This window comes from Balaenoptera borealis, assembly GCF_965194805.1.
Source record: "Balaenoptera borealis genome assembly, chromosome: 7".
Classification (NCBI taxonomy): Eukaryota; Metazoa; Chordata; class Mammalia; order Artiodactyla; family Balaenopteridae; genus Balaenoptera; species Balaenoptera borealis.
The window spans coordinates 73,042,285-73,063,146 of NC_138864.1; the positions used below are offsets into that span (position 1 = coordinate 73,042,285).

Genomic DNA, 20,862 nt, shown 5'->3' on the forward strand with positions numbered 1-20,862 from the left:
GATCATCAAGTATACGTTAAGGTGGCGAGAGTGTTTCTGGTCATGTAGGGCAGTGGGAAAAATGATACAGAAACAGTGCAAAGAAGTTCAGGAAGTTAAGCATAAAAGACTATAAAGGAACCTGTGGTTGTGTGCAATTATGCAAAATTCTGTCTTCCAGAACTTGAGATGTTACTAGAAGTTTTACATTTAATCAAAGATAACGTCCTCCAGAGGCTATTTTTCAATGTAAGTGCTTCCTTAACATCCATGTCATACAGCAATCTGGTTTAAAAATTAAAATAAAAACTTATCCTCAGGAAAATAAAGCCTAACTTGGCTTATGTGTGGTTTCAGCTCATCAGACCATTGGGGGAGTGTGTGTGTAGCCGTCCCAGGCAACAGCCAGGATTCTGAATTGTCTCTCCCCACTATCAGCTCTACATCCTGTGGAGCAGAACAACTCTTCAGGGCATGGATATCTGGGGTGCTACTGAGGACGCTCCTGAGACGACGGTGGGTGGACTTAGCCCTAAGAGGACTTGTCCCTAAGAGCTCTGCTGATTTGTTACTTCTTGTTTAACACCTCAAGAGAGAAAACTGGAGGAGTCACTTGAGAATGGCATCCTATAGCTCCTTTGCCAATAATTAATGTTACTACTAATAAGAAGATCTGTGTTCGTGATTATTTCAAAACAGGAAGATGAGGGCCCCTAGGAAGCCAAGAGTTATATCAAGGCATTCTCAAAATTTTTCCACACCAGTCATTTTAATCTTTATGTATCTCCAACAATATATATACATATGCTCTTAAAACTAATAAAGTATAAACTAGTTTAAAAACATTCCTCATAGGATTTCCCTGGCAGTGCAGTGATTAAGAATCCTCCTGCCAATGCAGGGGACATGGGTTCGATCCCTGGTCCGGGAAGATCCCACATGCTGCGGAGCAACTAAGCCCATGTGCCACAACTACTGAGCCTGTGCTCTAGAGCCCGTGAGCCACAACTACTGAGCCCACGTGCCACACCTACTGAAGCCTGTGCACCTAGAGCCCGTGCTCCACAACAAGAGAAGCCACCACAATGAGAAGCCCGCGCACAGCAACAAAGACCCAACGCAGTCAAAAATAAATAAATAAATAAATAAATTGTGAAAAGCATTACTGATAGAATAGGTTCAAATCATTATACGTTCACAACAGCTCTCATGTGGGGAGAGGGGAGTTGAGTGACTTTTGACATTATAATCAGTCCAAGGATATTATTGAAGAGTTTAGTATATAATATTGAGACCAGGTATTCCTGATGTTTCCATTTAACAGAAGAAAAGACTCCATACTTGAGGAATAAATGTCAGTGACCTTATTTGAGAAGAATATTTCTATTTCCCTGGTATCTATTGGCAGAATCAGAACAAAAGGAAGTAACAGAAAACTGTCACCTTTTAGATGGCACAAAGTTCCCTTTGCAGCATCCCCTACGTCAGACAGAGCACACAGTGAGTCACTGGTGGTATAGAGGCCAAAGAGCTGTAAGAATAAGGGGCTTACTGCAGAGGGAATTTCTTGATGCGCTGCTTCATTTCCAGAAGGTTGGGCCCTATTGGAATTTTGTAGTCACTGGTTAAACCAAAAGAGAAAATCTGGAGTCTGTCCTCTCACTCTTTAGGATATGCAGAGAGAGGGGGGATGGTTAAATTACTGAAAGAAGGCTCTGGCTAAGAGAAGGTATTGCATCGGACCTAAATAGAGTGTGTCTGTGGAAAGGGGCAGGCCCCTCACCTGGAGATCAGCTTCCCAGAGCAGAGGCAGGAGATTAAAACAGCAGAAGTGCTGAGGACCCAGAGGAAAAAGGAACCCATGCCGGGGAAAACCTGGTATGAGAAATGGCTTCATTTGGGGATTGAGAATGACACAGCAGAAAACTGATATGGGGTATTATGGAACTGGGGTACCTAGAAGGACTGGGGGAGGAAATATATTCATTTTCTTTTCTTTTTGATAAAAACTTTTCTTTTCCTTTTTTTTTATATCTTTATTGGAATATATTTGCTTTTCAATGTTGTGTTAGTTTCTGTTGTACAACAAAGTGAATCAGCTATAAGTATACATATATCCCCATATCCCCTCCCTCTTGAGCCTTCCTCCCATCCTCCCTAACCCACCCCTGTAGGTCGTCACAAAGCACGGAGCTGATCTCCCTGTGCTATGCAGCAGCTTCCCACTAGCTATCTATTTTACGTTTGGTAGTGTGTATATGTCAATGCCACCCTCTCACTTCATCCAAGCTTCCCCTTCCCCCCGGGTCCTCAAGTCCATTCTCTAAGCCTGCATCTTTATTCCTGCCCTGCCACTGGGTTCATCCGTACCGTTTTTATAGATTCCATATATGTGCGTTAGCATACAGTACTTGTTTTTCTCTTTCTGACTTACTTCACTCTGTATGACAGACCCTAGGTCCAACCACCTCATGAAAAATAACTCAATTTCGTTCCTTTTTATGGCTGAGTAATATTCCTTGGTATATATGTGCCACATCTTCTTTATCCATTCATCTGTCGATGGACACTTAGGTTGCTTCCACATCCTGGCTATTGTAAATAGTGCTGCAATGAACATTGTGGTACATGTCTCTTTTTGAATTATGGTTTTCTCAGGGTATATGCCCAGGAGTGGGATTGCTGGGTCATACAATAGTTTTATTTTTAGTTTTTTAAGGAACCTCCATACTGTTCTCCATAGTGGCTGTATCAATTTACATTCCCACCAACAGTGCAGGAGGGTTCCCTTATCTCCTCACCCTCTCCAGCATTTATTGTTTGTATGTTTCTTGATGATGGCCATTCTGACCAGTATGAGGTGATACCTCACTGTGGTTTTGATTTGCATTTCTCTAATGATTAGTGATGTTCAGCATCCTTTTATGTGTTTGTTGGCCATCTGTATGTCTTCTTTGGAGAAATGTCTATTTAGGTCTTCCACCTATTTTTGGATTGGGTTGTTTGTTTTTTTCATACTGAGCTGCATGAGCTGCTTGTATATTTTGGAGATTAATCCTTTGTCAGTTGCTTCGTTTGCAAATATTTTCTCCCATTCTGAGGGTTGTCTTTCTGTCTTTTTTATGGTTTCCTTTGCTGTGCAAAAGCTTTTAAGTTTCATTAGGTTCCATTTGTTATTTTTGATTTTTATTTTCATTACTCTAGGAGGTGGGTCAAGAAAGATCTTGCTGTGATTTATGTCACAGAGTGTTCTGCCTATGTTTTCCTCTAAAAGTTTTATAGTGTCTGGACTTACATTTAAGTCTTTAATCAATTTTGAGTATTTTTGTGTATGGTATTAGGAAGTGTTCTAATTTCATTCTTTTATATGTAGCTGTCCAGTTTTCCCAGCTCCACTTATTGAAGAAGCTGTCTTTTCTCCATTGTATATTCTTGCCTCCTTTGTCAAAGGTAAGGTGACCATATGTGTGTGGGTTTATCTCTGGGCTTTCTATCCTGTTCCATTGATCTATATTTGTGTTTTTGTGCCAGTACCATACAGTCTTGATTACTGTAGCTTTGTTTCAATCTTTTGTGACTAGATGATTGAAGCTAGACTTAGTTCTGGCCTAACAGGCAGCACAGAAAAGAAAGTTCCCCAGATTTCAGTCTGGGATTCAAGCCACGTAAAATAATTGACCTAGTGAAATGAGCAAAATCCCTTGACCCACAGACACTGCTAACTCAAGGGTTTTCAAAAATTCATTATTTTTTACTACTCTAAGAAAATATGTTATTTATTCGACAAATTTTTGTTAAGAAGCTACTATGTGTTAGGCACTGTAAAATAAGTGAACAAAACACACAAAAATGTTTGTCCTCATGAATCACACAGAATAATGGGTGGGGCAGAAAATAAACAAGGCAAATACGTAAAAATATATGGAATGGAATACTTGATTGTGGTAAGTCTTAACTAGATTTTTTTAAAAGCCGGATGAGGGATAGGGGACCTTGGGAGATGGGATAGTTTTCAGTAGGCTGGCAGAGCAGTGCCTCTGTGAGAAGGTGGCGTTTGATAAAAGACCTGAAGGAAGTGAAGGAGTGAGCCCTGCAGGTGTCTAAGGACATTCCAGGGAGAGGAAACAAGTGTAGTACTGGAAGAAGGAGCAGGTGCCACATGTGAGGAGCAACAAGGCAGCCAGGGAGCTGTACCAGATTTAGAGAGAGGAAAAATAAAACTAAGATGTTATATCAGAGGGGTAACAGGGTGCCAGGTCATATGAGGCCTTGTAGTTCATAATAAGGAGCTCAGCTTTCACTCCAAGTCAAACGGAAAGCCACTGGAAGGAGTGAACAGAATATTGGTATGTTATTTACATTTGAAAGGATCACTCTAGCTGCTATTTTGAGACGCTCCCGAAGGGATCAATAACAGCAAGAGGGAAACTCGTGAGACAGCCACTCCTATAATTCAGGAGAGAGACATGGGGACTTGAACCAGCTGGTGGGGAGTGGTAGCTGGTAATCAGATGCTTGTTTTGAAGCAAACTATAGGATTTTCTCCACATTGAATGTAGAATGTGGGAGAAGAGAAGGAGAAAGTATGCCTGCAACATATTTTGAATGTTTATTTTTTTTATTAACAGTATCAGTATTTAGGAATATAGGAAGAGATGCCATCTAGCTGAAGGATGTTCTTTTAAATCTTCTATGTTTGAAAATTTTTATAGTGGAAAGTTAAGGGGAAAATCTGTCCTGTAAACAATTTCTAAGCAACAGTCCAATCAACTACATTTTAATTTTGCTGTGATATCTCTTTTTTTTTAATGTAGTAGATTCTCAACAAATATACCCTCAGGTAAAACTAGGAAATGACCAGGTCTATTCTTCTCACATATCTACTTCCTCATAGATGCTTTCCGGGATGTGACTCCTGCAAATTCACAAGAAAATGCAACTCATCTAACTGCTGGAGGTCAAAGAACCTCTTGAAGAACTATTTCAAGTTGCTGATATGAAAAGTAGAAGTTTTCAGAAAAGCTCTGGTAAGTTTCTAATCCTTAAAGATATCTGTTTCATCAACTTTCTTTCAAAGCTATCTTTAAAAACTAATTCTAAAAACTAAAGCAGAACTTTGGAAATGAATATACTTCCAAGTGTACATAAGCCATTTCTAGCAAAATGATTCTAAAAGGAATGAGAAATCTCACTGCTTTCATATACATATCGCCAGATGCCACTTGTGCTGACTGCAGAGTTCTTCAAAAAAAGAAATCTTCCAGCAAGCAAGGTGCAGAATGTTTCTGATGGTGGAAGGCTCTGGAGATGAAGCTAGAAGACCTAAGTAAAATGTAGATCAGAAGATCAGGAATTCAAGCATACGAAACTGTGTGGAAAATTGTGACCACATGCAGCTATGCAAAATTCTGTCCTGTGTAACTCAAGATGATATCAAAAGTTTACATCTAGTTAAAGATGAAACCCTCCGAAGTTTAATCAACATTTTATTTAAGGCTTTCCTTCACAATTAGCTTGTACAGAGACTATGAGAAGAATCACATAATGTTAATGTAGTTAAACATAGTTCCAGAAAATGAAAGTAGCTAGCTTTGTAGTTTCAGTCCCGAAGAACATCAGAGCAGGGCATAAGCCTGCTGAGCTCCAGCCAGGACTTCGAGCATCCTTCCCTGGAGGCATGACTACCTGCAGGCTGCCAAGGCCCAGCCTCCTAGAGATGGGGGTGGGCACTTGTTCTCACCCTGAAAGCTGCTAGTTTGATCCTTCCTTCTCACCCCCCAAAGAGAGAAAATAAAAGTCCTTAGGGAATGGATCCTGAAAGTAAGTACTCATAAGGAGAACTCTAGGGTGCAAAGTTTTCCCAGAACAGAATAAAGAAGGTAAAGTGTAATTCTTCCCCCAGTTCCAAACAGAGCAGTTCCACCTTTACCCAATTAGACACAGAAGTTTCATGTGCATTTCTTTTGAAGAAGCAAAACAAACAACAAACAACACTGGTTCTGGTCCAATTCCCCTATACGCACAATGAATGGGAAAACAGGTTGTCTAAGAGGAGACATAATTTAATTATGGCATAGTTTTCCTGATCACAACTCCTCCCCGTTTACTTACACTATGCAGCTTCTTGCCAAACATAAAGGTCCCTCATGTTAAAAAATATGCCAACACTCCAGAACATAAATCTGATCAGATAATGTTCATGAAAGGACTTTGTAAGCCTCAGAACAGTGAACTATATTAAAGTTCTATATAAATATTAACAAATCATCACTGAAAAAAAGGTTGAAGGCACTGATGGGCCAAGGAGTTATGTCAAAGCATTATTAAAACCTTTTTGCTCAAATCATTCTCACCTTGAATTAAATACATAGCTCCAAACCAAACATGGATCAGAGACCACATAAGTTGCTTATATAATTGACAGAGTACAAAATTCATCTGAAAGCGTTACCAAATGTATAGTAGCTTCAGATCATTATGTATCTTCTCAGCTCCCATCATAGGAGTGGCAGCTGAGAAATTTTTTAATGTTATAAAGGGTCTTCATCTTTGAATAATGGGGGAACCTTTGAGATAAGGTAGAGATAAAAAGACAGGCTTGGGGAGAACAGATGTCAGTCACCCTATTCCATCTCCCTGGATAGAATTCCTCGGAGAATTGAAACAATAAAGGAGAAAGCAAGAAGGAACCTGTTTCCCTGTGAGGTGGCACAAAGACAAGCCCTCCCACCATCTCCATGTTACACACGGGCACATGCGTGTGCCCGTGGACACGCGTGCGTACGCACGTACAATGTCTCTGGGCAAGTATAATAATAGCCGGTAAGCGGGAAGTCCTTCATATGCTGTTTATTGTAGAATGCTGGGCTCAGGGGCAATTGCTGCAATCACTGGCTCAAACAGGAGAGAAAACCTAGAGCTTCTCTTTACAGTCTTTGGGGCGCCCATTGGAGCGGGTGGGTAGCTTACTGAGAGAAGACTCTAGCTAAGAGAAAATAGTGCCTCGGACCTGGGCAGAGCAAGTCTGTGTAGAATGATAAGAGCATCTCCAGAGGAAAGTCCGTTTGCCCAGAACAACCAGAGCAGTTAAAACGGCAGAGGATAACGCAGAGACCCTGTGAGTCAAGCTCACTGAGGACCTGGAGTATAAAACTCTGGAAACAGGGTGAACCAAGACAGCCAGTGGAAGAAGCTTATACTTAGAAAATAGGCTTACAATGCAAGCCCACCTGTGCCAGTCATCCATCAAGTGAGTGTACACAGGTAAGTTAGAACCCTGTTTTCTCATTTGTCAAATGATAATAAACTTTGTTTGCAAGCGTCTGATGAGGATTAAATTGGATAGCACAAGTTACATATCTGGCACTTGGTAGGTTCTTATTAGGAGGCAAATTTATTGCGATAATTCACATACCATAAAGTTATACAATTCAGTGGTTTTTGGTGTATCCACAGAGTCGTGCACAATCAATCACCAATTACCCCATCCTCCAGCCCCTGGCAACCACTAATCTACTCTCTTTCTCTATGGATTTGCTTATTTTGGACATTTCATATAAATGGAATCACACAATATGTGTTTATTTGTAAATGGCTTCTTTCACTTTGCATAATGTTTTCAAGGTTCACCCATGTTGCATTATCATGATTTCATTTCTTTTTACTGTCAAACAAATTCCATTATATGGATATACCACATTTTGTTTATTCAGTCATGAAAGGCAATTTATTTTTATGAAGCACTAAATGAATATTGCTTTATTGATCTAAGATGGGTGTGTTTTACCAAGTTTGCTAAGGCCTTCTTGAATTTAAATAATAGCTGTCTTTGTCACTCCGTTTCAGTCTTTGGTTAAAGAAAGTTATTTACTGACACTCTACTTCAAGCCCTTTCCCCTAAACATACAACCTTAGTTTTCTCAAACTGTATTGTTCACCCCTTTTCCAATACTCATCTTCACAGGTAGATATGTTGCAGTACATCAGTTTATATGATTTTAAATAAAAACAATATTTTCCCAGTAGTTGGAAAACTAATTATCACATTGGAAACAGGGAAATGAACAACTGGATGAAAAAACAAAAAACAAACCCATAGGTTTTTTTTAGTTCATTACTCATACCTAAGTTAAGTATAAAGTGAAAAAACAATTATACCCCAGAATGTTTCTTCAAACCATTTAAATGTTTTATTTTTTCATTTTTATTTGAGAAAATAAATATCGTTCCTGAATATCAAATTTGCATGAGTTATCTAAGAGCCAGAATATCTTTAAACGTGGTTGGCTTCTACTGAGCACTGTGAAGCCATGTTACAACACTTCCTGAGGGATGGGTAAATACAGGCCCTTCGGATCAGCAAATCCTTTAGGGAACAATCATTCTATTTTCCAATATTAACAATACTTCCAATGTTTCCTCAAAACACATGACTAGATAAACAAAGAGACTGGATTAGAGAAAAACTTACAGTAAGCTTGGTATCACTCTGAAGGGATAACTGGTATATTAGTTTGGAAATACCTATAATAAGAAATGCGCTCTCCCAACATGGCGGCCTCAGCAAAAAAAGAAGAAGAAGAAGGGGAAGACTATCTCCCTAACAGACTTCCTGGCTGAGGATGGAGGGACTGGTGGAGGAAGCACCTATGTCCCCAAACCAGTCAGCTGGGCTGATGAAACAGATGACCTAGAAGGAGATGTTTCAACCACTTGGCATAGTAATGATGATGACGTGTATAGGGCACCTCCAATTGACCGTTCCATCCTGCCCGCTGCTCCACGGGCTGCTCGGGAACCCAATATCGACCGGAGCCGTCTTCCCAAATCACCACCCTACACTGCTTTTCTAGGGAACCTGCCCTACGATGTGACAGAAGACTCCATTAAGGAATTCTTTAGAGGATTAAATATCAGTGCAGTGCGTTTACCACGTGAACCCAGCAATCCTGAGAGGTTGAAAGGTTTTGGTTACGCTGAGTTTGAGGACCTGGATTCCTTGCTCAGTGCCCTGAGCCTCAATGAAGAGTCTCTAGGTAACAGGAGAATTCGAGTGGACGTTGCTGATCAAGCACAGGATAAAGACAGGGATGATCGTTCTTTTGGCCGAGATAGAAATCGGGATTCTGACAGAACAGATACAGACTGGAGGGCCCGTCCTGCTACAGACAGCTTTGATGACTACCCACCTAGAAGAGGTGACGATAGCTTTGGAGACAAGTTTCGAGATCGTTATGATTCAGACCGATATCGTGATGGGTATCGGGACAGTTACCGTGATGGCCCACGCCAGGACATGGATCGATACGGGGGCCGAGATCGCTATGATGACCGAGGCAGCAGAGACTATGATAGAGGCTATGATTCCAGGATAGGCAGTGGCAGAAGAGCATTTGGTAGTGGGTACCGTAGGGATGACGACTTCAGAGGAGGTGGGGACCGCTATGAAGACAGATATGACAGACGAGATGACCGGTCATGGAGCTCCAGAGATGATTACTCTCGGGATGATTATAGGCGTGATGATAGAGGTCCCCCCCAAAGACCCAAACTGAACCTAAAGCCTCGGAGTACTCCTAAGGAAGATGATTCCTCTGCTAGCACATCCCAGTCCAGTCGAGCAGCCTCTATCTTTGGAGGGGCGAAGCCTGTTGACACAGCTGCTAGAGAACGAGAAGTAGAAGAGCGGCTACAGAAGGAACAGGAGAAACTGCAGCGTCAGCTGGATGAGCCAAAACTAGAACGACGGCCTCGGGAGAGACACCCAAGCTGGCGAAGTGAAGAAACTCAGGAACGGGAACGATCGAGGACAGGAAGTGAGTCATCACAAACGGGGACCTCAGCCACATCTGGCAGAAATGCACGAAGGAGAGAGAGTGAGAAGTCTCTAGAAAATGAAACACCCAATAAAGAGGAAGACTGTCAGTCTCCAACTTCTAAGCCTCCCAAACCTGAATAGCCTCTAAAGGTAATGCCAGCCCCTCCACCAAAGGAGAATGCTTGGGTGAAGCGAAGTTCTAACCCTCCTGCTCGATCTCAGAGCTCAGACACAGAGCAGCAGTCCCCTACAAGTGGTGGAGGGAAAGTAGTTCCAGCTCAACCATCTGAGGAAGGACCAGTAAGGAAAGCAGATGAAAATAAAGTAGATGGGGTGAGTGCCCCAAAAGGCCAAAGTGGAAATTCCAGCCGTGGTCCAGGAGATGGAGGGAACAAAGACCACTGGAAGGAGTCAGATAGGAAGGATGGCAAAAAGGATCAAGACTCCAGATCTGCACCTGAGCCAAAGAAAGCTGAAGAAAGTCCAGCCTCTAAGTTCAGTTCTGCAAGCAAGTATGCTGCTCTTGCCGTTGATGGTGAAGATGAAAATGAGGGAGAAGATTACACCGAATAGACCTCTGCATTCTGTGCTTTCTCCTAGTCTCTCACCACCCTGGAACATTCGAGAGCAAATCACACCTCTATCCAGACAAGACAAAATAAAACTCACCATCTCCTGGAGACCTTTCTTAACTTTTTTTTTTTAAAAAAAGAAACGAAATGAAATTCTTTTGCATGCTGCTGCAGCCTTTAAAATATTGAACTGGAGAATCACCAATGTAGCCAGAGAGAGACATACAGCTTTTAATGCTGTAAGTTTAAAGTTGTGGTGCATTTTTATGACACGTGCAGTTGCCTGTGTGATTAGTGCCTAGGGGCCTCCGTTTAGCAAGATGGCAGTGATAGTGATGCAGTGTCCGGAATCTAGTTGGGCAGTAGGCAGGTATGAGGAAGAGTGTGAGGTTTCTACCTTTAATTCTTATCCTGTTGTGGCATACATGAATTCGCAAACAGTATCTGAATAAATTCTCCATTCTTGGCAAGGTAGGTTTAGTCTCTGATGTTGTTTTAGTCTCCAGGAGGCTTCCAGCCCCACCTCTTATTTAATTCTGAGTTACTGGGGCCAGCCTAAGGGGGAGTTCCTTCATTTGTGCCCCCCAGGGGGGTAGGTGGGAGTGAGTCTACAGGCCACTGAAGAATAGGACTGTTTGATGACCAAAGTAAATGGGGAAATCGTGGTTTGAAAAGAAGCTTGGGGATTTGATGAATTATTTTGCACCAGTAACAGGGAAAATGGTATGACCTCCAATAAACACATAATCGTTTACCTCCTGGAGCAGGAAGCACTTAGGGGTTGTGGGAATTCCCAGGTCTTTTATGTGTCCTGGTTTCACCCTTTCTTAAACACTATCCCTTCTGAAAGTTCAAATATATCCACATTCTGTTGAAATCTTAAAGCTTTAAAAATTTAAAAAAAAAAAAAAAAAAGAAATGCACACCCAATGTGGAATTTTAAATCATGTAAATAGTATTTTAAGTTACCAAAAAACTCTTAGCAAAGAGATATGTAACAAGAGGCAAGAAAAAAATTTTTTTTTTGGCTGCACCACACGGTTTGCGGGATCTTATTTCCCTGACCAGAGATCAAACCCAGGCCCCAGCAGTGAAAGCACCAAGTCCTAACCACTGGACCTCCAGGGAATTCCCAGGAAGAAATTTTTTTAAGAGACATCAAAGGTCAAAGGTCTCTGCTTAAAGCTGAGTAACCCTTAGGTAAATAAAGCATACCTATATGCTCTGAGTTTAACCAATTTTTTTTTTTTAAACATTTTGTGGACTAGAGACTCTGTTGTCCAAACATGCCTAGTCCATGTGGGAAAATTGGGCCTTCCAGGTGGACAGGTGGCAATGCGTTAGCTATTGCTCATAGGATATAAGCCAGTTCCTGAATGGAGTCAGCTCTTCAAGGAGCTTCATGTGTCCAAAAGACTGAAGATGTGTACTGGGTATAAATAGCCACAGGAAGATTCAATTTGTTCTTACATTCTTAGAAAAAGTGGAAAGTAGCATTCAAATGAGTCATGGCATACAATATATAATTCCATCCAGAAAGAAAAAATTAGTAATAGTTAGAGAGTTAATAGGAGATATCCATGTGGTCTGCGGTTATTTAAAAGATATCCATTGTGTGCAAAGGAGCAAGAACTGCCTAGTAGGATACAATATCCATATGTGACCCTTATAATGTCACTTTACTTTGTTCTTTCAACCAATTGTATTAAATTTCTATCTGCCTGCTCAATATGTAGAAAGCAGATTCGCTTTGCTGGCTCATCTTGGAAGTCCTGAAATGATGTTCATTACAGCTATTGTAAAAATATAAACATTGACTAGTGAGTGCCACATCTGACCACTCCTAAGATGGTGAGAACATATTAGACAGTTCTAACATCAGGCCAGATATTATGGGTACCAATTAAACTAAACCCCTTTTACTCACAGGTGTGGTGGGGTAAAATTGTGATGTCTGGCAGCCTCAGACTTTTGATATGGATGTGCCAAGTATCATTATTTCTTTATTCCTAAATTTGCCAGGTGAGATTACACCAGTTCCTTATTTCACTTTGATAGAGTCGCCTGATACAAAGACTCACCATGCCTTAAAGAGTATTGCTTCTGGTACCAGTTTGGACAAAGGCTTAACAGTTTTGTTATAAAGTTAAACATGCACCTATTTGATCCAGCAATTCCTTGCCAGGGTTATTTACCTAAGAGAAATGAAGATATATGTCTGCACAAGACTTGTACAGAAATAGTCATAGCAGCTTTCTGTGTGATTGCCAAAAATGGAAATAACTCAAATGTCTATTTAAGGACATTAGATAAGTGTGGTATGTTAATAAAACAGAATACTATTCAGCAATAAAAAGAAACGAACTATGGATACATGCAACACTTAGACCAATCTCAATGACATTATGTTGAATAAAAGAAGCCAGTCACAGAAGAGTATATTCTATATGATTCCAGTATATCAACACTTGGATCAGGCAAAGCTTTTTCAAAAAAAAAAAAAATCAGCAGAGTGGTTTCCTCTGGAGGGGGTTAGGAGTAACTGAGAAGGGACATGGGATAACAGAAATGTCCTATATCTAGATTGGGGTGGTTTGTCAAAATTTTACATTTAATATATGTGCACTCCAGTTTTACCTCAAGAGTAGCAGAATGTAAAAAAGAGAGAATAGCAGAAAGCTAATAGCTTTGAAGCTGAGTGGTGACTACATGGGGATTCATTATGCTGTCCTGTTTACTTTGTTTGTATTTAAAATTCTCCAAAGAAATTATGCCATAAAAGTCTATTTCATGATGTGGGGAAACAGAAGCTATATTTTGCTAAGTAGAAGAAAAAAACATTATAAGGCATATACTTCTACTATTGGGCAACTATTTATCTGAGAGATTATCTATAAAAGACCGAGAGATTGTATACCAAAAATGTTCATAACTATGAATGGGGGATGGGATTCAGGTAGAGCTTGTTTTTCTTCTTTTTTTTTCTAGTTGTTTCTGATGTTTTTAATTGAACACATATTAGCTTTTTAACTAGAAAAATATACTATAAATATTACTTTCTTAAAAATGACCAGTGGGGCTTCCCTGGTGGCGCAGTGGTTGAGAATCTGCCTGCCAATGCAGGGGACACGGGTTCGAGCCCTGGTCTGGGAAGATCCCACATGCCACGGAGCAACTGGGCCCGTGAGCCACAATTACTGAGCCTGCGGGTCTGGAGCCTGTGCTCCGCAACAAGAGAGGCCACGATGGTGAGAGGCCCGCGCACCGCGATGAAGAGTGGTCCCCACTTGCCACAACTAGAGAAAGCCCTCGCACAGAAACGAAGACCCAACATAGTCATAAATAAATAAATAAATAAATAAATAAAAGAACGTGAATTTCTTTAAAAAAAAAAAATGCAGTTGTTTATAAGAAAAAAAAAATGGTTTCACAAGGTTGCCACTTGCAAAGTCAATATACAAAAAAAAAAAATGACCAGTAATAACAACCAAAAAAAAAAAAAAAAAAAAAGACTCAGTCCTAATTACTCTGAATCAATAACAACAAGGGAAATGTGCTCCGGACACTTGCAAAAATCCTGTCTCATGGACTAAGAGGCTTCTTGGTATTATAATATGGCAATACTTCCTTCATCTGAGAGAAAGAGGAACATGATCGAATGTAAAACTGTTGGTGGTTCTGTTCCTAAGAGAAATTTTATAAAAAAGGAGAATGGAATGAAAGCATGAGATATTCTACAGAGTGTTTCTAGATCATGACACATTTTTCTGTGCTTGCTACATTATAATAATTTTATTAGAGCATAAGGACCCGAAATGAGTTAAAAGAGAAACATTGATCAGATAGTATCCAGGGAGCTTAACTTCGAACACTCTTAAGAAAGGGATCCTCACTCTTTGGATTATTGAAATAATTTAAATAAAAGAGTTTAAAAGAAGGCCTGGAAAAGAGAAGGAACTTCCCCTGATCTTTACCAGAGAATTCCTCTCAAATATAGAGTGTGTCCTCTAGTGAGACAGGCCACATCCCAGGATTATTCAGAGGCTTACTTGAAGGAGAGGGCTGATGGGTGAAGAACCAGACTGAGATCCAAGAGCGCAGGAGGAGAGGGATAGCTAGGCAACATCAGAATTCACCAGCAGGATCCATCCCCTCAGGTGGAAAGGCATAACTGGTTTCCCTTTTCTATAGGACTGTTTCAGGAAACAGTTGGCCCAAGAAGTTCGTATGCAATAGCAGGACTGAATCAACATGGTGGGTGAAGTAATGAGGAATCCAGGCAAACAATATTTGCAAGTCTAGATCATGCATTCTCAACTGGGACGCTATCACCTCCAAGGGAGTAAAAATTTGTTCTTGGAAGCAAAAAAAAAAAAAAAAAAAAAAAATACCTTTCTTTAAAATAGACTTTATTTTTTTAGAGCAGTTTTAAGTTCATAGCAAAATTGAGAAGAAGGTACAGAGATTTCCCATATACCCTCTGGGGGAGAGGGTATATATTTTCAGAGTGTCCAAAGTTAATCTCCCTCACTATCAACATCCCTCACCAGAGTAGCACATTTGTTACAATTGATGAACCTACACTAACACATCATCACCCAAACTCCATAGTTCACATTATAGTTCACCCTTGGTGTTGTATCTTCTATGGGTTTTGGCAAATACATATATAATGGCATAAATCCACCATTATAGTGTCATATAGAATAATTTCATTGTCTTAAAAATCCTCTATGCCCCACCAATTCATCCTTACCTCCTCCCTAACTCCTGGCAACCACTGATCCTTTTGCTGTCTCCAAAGTTTTGCCTTTCCCAGAATATCATATAGTTGGAATCATATAGTATATAGCCTTTTCAGATTGACTTCTTTCACTAAGCAATATGCATTTAATATTCCTCCACGTCTTTTTATGGCTTGACAGCTCAATACTTTTCGGCACTGAATAAAAATTCCATTGTCTGGATATACCAGTTTATTTATCCATTCACCTACTGAAGGACATCTTAGTTGCTTCCAAGCTCTGGTATTTATGAATAAATCTGCTATAAGCTTCTGTGTGCAGGTTTTTGGTGTGGACATAAATTTTCAACTCCTTTGGGTAAAATTTACACCAAGGAGTGTGATTGCCAGATCATACGGTAAGAGTAGGTTTAGTTTTGTAAGAAACCACCAAACTGTCTTGGAAAGTGGCGGTACCATTTTGCATTCCCACCAGCAATAAATGAGAGTTTCTGTTGCTCCATATCCTCACCAGCCCTTGGTGGAGTCAGTGTTCTGGATTTTGGCCATTCTGATGGGTGTGTATTGGTATCTCATTGTTTTAAGCTGCAATTCCCTAATGGCATATGATGCTCTTTTTTAGGTATAAAGCACAGATACACATAAACAGATATACAGCATATCTGTAGTATTACAATTTCAAGGGAGGGGACAACTAGGTTAAAATTCCCCTCCTTAACGGGGAAATAGTCTAATAAAGAAATGGAGAAGCACTGTCTGGGTGGTCAGAGAGGCAGCGTGAGGAGGGCGACACAGGATAGAAGAGAAAGGTTGCTCATGCTGAAGATCTGGAACCTGGCCTCACAGGGAATGTTAGCAATGAGATAAGCTAGGGGAATAAGACTGCTCTGAGACAGCAGAGAAGTTAATTTTTATAACCCGTTTGTATTAGGGTTCTCCAGAGAAGCAGAACCAGTAGTACATATTGGAGAAAGAGAAGGAGGGAGGTGGGGGGAGAGAGAGAGATTATTTAACGTCTCTGCGCCTCAGTTTCTTTAGCTGTAAAATGGAAATAATAATAGCATCTACCTCAGAGGATTGTTGTGAAGAGTAAATAAATTAATATAAAGCACTTGGAACAGTGCCTGGTACATAGTATGTGCCCAATAAGTGTTTAAAAAACATATGAAGCCAGTGTGAATCAACAGTGGAATGTGGAAACCAAAAGCTAACTGAGCACACACAATAAATTTTAACACTTGCTATCAATTTTTTAAATGCTAGCTATTTTCTTCACTCTCACTCAGGCTGTTCTGTGCCTGTCCCTGAGGCTGACATTAGAAAAGAAAATCCCTGCAATGTGGCCACTAGGGGTCCCACCCTCGTCTGACCTGCAGAACTAACCCAGAGGAATTTAGCATTTATAGGGAGCTCCAAAAAGTCCCCGAAAGCCATTCCTTTACATTATCTTTAGGAAAACAGAGATGGATGGATAGTCCACCCAGGAAGACCAGTGAAATGCCAACATACGTTCTTCCCTACCCAAGTTCTAGGCTCTCTGCAGCCCTCAAAACTCTCAAGCAAAGAACAGATTTTAAACCTTTGGCTTCTAACCAAACACACCAGAAGGTGGAAGATTAATGGCTTACCAAAAAAAAAAAAAAAAAATCATTTCAGAGAGCAAAGTCACTTCAGTAAATTCAGATCTAAGGAAACGAAACTGAAATCAATTCTGCAGGCTTCCTCCTCCCCCACCTTCCAGTTTCGGCACACCCATTACTGAGAAACACTGCCCTTTCTGAGCCGATTAGAGTTCAGATTGAAGTGGAAGCAGAGGAGAAACTTTCATAAAAACTGGAGTGAAAAAAGTATTTTTCTCTAACACAGTAGGAAGAAGAAAACACAGACGTTTGAATGTTTCCTACACCGAAATACATGGTTTTTCCCTCGTTTATGTGGAAGAACTTTGCAAGAAAAATCTGGGTAAGTACAATATCTGTTATTAATAGTATTATTACTCTCTATAGCAGCATTTTATTGACTAGGAAGGAATCTACTTCTCAATTAGAAAATTGAAATATACTCCAAAAATAATATTTTAAGCCTAAAAATATTTTAAGCCTAGACTGTTCATTGCTGTGACAGAGTCTGCTTTATATTAGTTGAAGAAGGAGTCACAACATTCCGTAAAAGATGCAGTGGAAAACTAGAGGCACTTTTATTGATGAAATCCCCCAAGGCGTTAGGAGCATCTTCAGAAAGAACAGATAATGAAAATTTAAAGATGTACTTTACATTAATCAAAGATCCCTTCCACCATCTACTCTAAGGAGTTGCCAGAAAATAAAACTCCCTGATAACTTCTCAGATATTAGTGTCAAATTATATGTATAAGAGACAGACAGACAGACAGACAGAGACAGAGACAGTGATAGAGATGAAGACAGACTACTACAGGAAGCACCTGAAATTATGACAGCTTTCTTATTTCTTCCTAAAAAATCCTGGGTTTACGTCTGATTTCCCCCAACGTAAGGAACAAGGTAATACAAAGAGTTGGGGGAAATACGGTTTAGATTAAAGGCCTGCCCTTCAACTTCCTTTAGAAAAGCTAACAAGCCCTACAGTTAACCCTACGGTTCATAAATATATGTGGGTTTGATCAATCATGTAACAAATTATGTTTCCATTTTTTATGGGGTTGCTAAGAAGCTCAGAACGAAAGTTTCAGGCCAATTCTAGTAAAGTATATAGAACTGAAAAGTTACTTTAGGCACTGACTTTACTCCATAGCTTCACCTTCTTTCCTCTTCTACCCATATTTAGCCTTCTCCCTGATTATGTTTCTGACTTTTTAATTTCTTTCTTCCAGTTTATTAAGATATAACTGACATATCTTATATGTCATATAAGTTTAAGGTGTGCAGCATAATGATTTGACTTACATGCGTCATGAAATGATGACCACAGTGAGTTTAGTGACATCCATCATCTCATGTAGATATAAAATAAAAGAAAAAGAAAACCATATTTTTTCCTTGTGATGAAAACTCTCAGGATTTACTCTCTAAACATCTTTCATGTATAACATACAACAATGTTAATTATATTAATCCTGTTGTACATCACATCCCTAGTACTTATTTATCTTGTAACTGGAAGTTTGTACCTTTTGACCACCTTCAAGCCACTTCACCCATCTCCTCTGGTAACCAGAAATCTTATCTCTTTTTCTATGAGTTTGTTTTTGAAGTATAATTAGTTCCTGGTACACAACATAGTGATTCAATATTTCTGTACATTACAAAATGATCACCACTGTAAATCTAGTCAGCAAAGATATTACTATTGATATTATTATTGACTATATTCCCCGCACTCTGCATTTCATGCCCAACACATTTATTTTGTAACTGGAAGTTTGTACCTCTTAATCTTCCTAACCTATATCACTCATCCTCCCACCCCTCTCCCATATGGCGACCACCCATTTGTTCTCTGTATATATGACTCTGCTTCTGTTTTCTTTTTTCTGTTCATTTGTTTTGTTTTATAGATTCCACATGTAAGTGAAATCATATGGTATTTGTCCTTCTCTGACTTATTTCACTTAGCATAGTACCCTCTAGGTCTATCCATGTTGTCCCAAATGGCAAGATTTCATTCATTTTTGTGGCTGAGTAATAGTCCATTGTGCGTATGTGTATGTATGTACATACCATAACATCTTTATACATTTATCTATTGATGGACACTTAGGTTGCTTCCATGTCTTAGCTATTGAATATAATGCTGCAATGAACATAGGGGTGATTATCTTTTCAAATTACTGTTTTTGTTTTCTTTGGAAAAATACCCAGAAGTGGAATTGCTAGATAATATGGTAGTTCTATTTTTAATTTTTTAAGGAACCTCCATACTGTTTTTAACAGTGTGTGTACCAATTTACATTCCCACCAGTAGTGTACAAGGGTTCCCTTTTCTCCACATCCTCTTCAACACTTGTTATTTCTTTTTCATAATAGCTGCCCTAATTGGTGTGAGGTGTTATCTCATTGTGGCTTTGATTTGCATTTGCCTGATGATTAGTGATGTTGAGCATCTTTTCATGTCTGTTGGCCATCTGTATGTCTTTGGGAAAATGTCTATTAAGGTCCTCTGTTATTTTTTATTTGGGTTGCTTGTTTTTTGATATTGAGTTGTATGAGTTCTTTGTATATTTTTGATATTAACCCCTTATCATATATGTCATTTGCAAATATCTTCTCGGTTTTAGTAGGCAGACTTTTTGTTTTATTGATGGTTTCCTTCACGGTACAAAAGTGTTTTAATTTGATTCTCATTTGTTTATTTTTGCTTTTGTTGCACTTGCCTGAGGAGGCATATCCAAAAAAATATTACTAAGACTGAGGTGAAAGAGAGTATTGCCTATGTTTTCTTCTAGGAGTTTTATGGTTTCAGTTCTTTCATTTAAGTCTTTAATACATTTCAAATTTATCTTTATATATGGTGTGAAAAAGTAGTCCAATTTTATTCTTTTGCATGGAGCTGTCCAGTTTTCCCAACACCATTTATTGAAGAGTCTATCTTTTCCCCATTGTATATTCTTGTTTCCTTTGTTGTAGATTAATTGGCCATATAAGCATGGGTTCTTTTCTGGGTTCTCTATTCTGTTCCACTGATCTATATGTCTGTTTCTTTGCCAGTACCATACTGTTTTGATTACTGTAGCTTTGTAGTACAGTTTGAAATCAGGGAGCATGATACCATCAGGTTTGTTCTTCTTTCTCAAGATTGTTTTGGCTATTCGGGGTCTTTCATGGTTCCACACAAATTTTAGAATTATGTGTTCTAGTTTTGTGAAAAATGCCATTGGTATTTTGATAGGGATTGCATTGAATCTGTATATTGCCTTGGGCAGTATGGTCATTTTAAAAATATTAATTCTTTCAATACATGACCACAATATATCTTTCCATCTGTTTTTTTTTATCAGTGTCATATAGTTTCCAGTGTACAGGTCTTTTACCTCAGATTTATTCCTAGGTATTTATTATTTTTGATGCAATTGTAAATGGGATTGTTTTCTTAATTTCTCTTTCTGATAGTTCATTGTTAGTGTATAGAAACACAACAGATTTCTGTATATTAATTTTATATCCTGCAACTTTACTGAATTCATTTATTAGTTCTAATAGTTTTTTGGTGGCATTTTAGGATCTTCTATATGTAGTATTATGTTATCTGCAAACAAGGACAGTTTTACTTCTTCCTATCCAATTTGGATGACTTTTATTTTTTTTCTTGTCTAACTGCTGTCACTAGGACTTCCAATACTATGTTAAATAAAAGTAGCAAGAGTGGGCATCTTTGTCTTGTTCCTGATCTTAGAGGAAATGCTTTCAGCTTTTCACTACTGAGTATGATGTTGACTGTAGGTTTGTCATATATGGCTTTTATTATGTTGAGGTATGTTCCCTCTATACCCACTGTGTTGAGAGTTTTTATCATAAATCAATTGTCAAAAGCTTTTTCTGAATGTATTGAGTTGATTGTATCATTTTTATTCTTAAATTTGTTAATGTGATCTATCACATTGATTGATTTACAGATATTGAACCATTCTTTCATCACTGGGATAAATTCCACTTAATCATGGTGTATGATCCTTTCAATATATTAGTGAATTTGCTTTGCTAATATTTTATTGAGGATTTTTGCATCTATGTTCCTTGGTAATATGGGCCTGTAGTTTTTCTTTTGTTGTGGTA

At 39.1% G+C, this 20,862-nt stretch overlaps 1 protein-coding gene, 1 long non-coding RNA gene and 1 pseudogene across 11 annotated transcripts in view; all 3 read left to right on the forward strand.

The window, feature by feature from the left end:
- The window catches only part of LOC309631794, a 30,612-nt gene extending 22,100 nt beyond the window's left edge, over positions 1–8,512 (forward strand). For 2 of the 5 annotated variants that reach the window (XR_014246547.1, XR_014246548.1), the window contains exon 3: positions 161–8,512. This is a non-coding gene — a long non-coding RNA (uncharacterized lncRNA). The remainder of the gene's footprint in view (positions 1–160) is intronic. The other 3 variants (XR_014246549.1, XR_014246550.1, XR_014246551.1) reach the window with 3 other exon arrangements.
- Positions 8,513–8,529: 17 nt separating this feature from the next.
- Positions 8,530–10,476, forward strand: LOC309631654 (eukaryotic translation initiation factor 4B pseudogene; annotated as a pseudogene). Its single transcript has one exon. The product of its transcript is annotated as a eukaryotic translation initiation factor 4B pseudogene (transcript).
- Positions 10,477–11,290: 814 nt separating this feature from the next.
- SAMD9 (sterile alpha motif domain containing 9) overlaps positions 11,291–20,862 on the forward strand; it is a 28,376-nt gene continuing 18,804 nt past the window's right edge. For all 5 annotated transcript variants that reach the window (XM_082398174.1, XM_082398173.1, XM_082398176.1 and 2 more), the window contains exon 1: positions 11,291–17,074. The gene's annotated coding sequence lies outside the window, so the exon portion shown is untranslated. The remainder of the gene's footprint in view (positions 17,075–20,862) is intronic.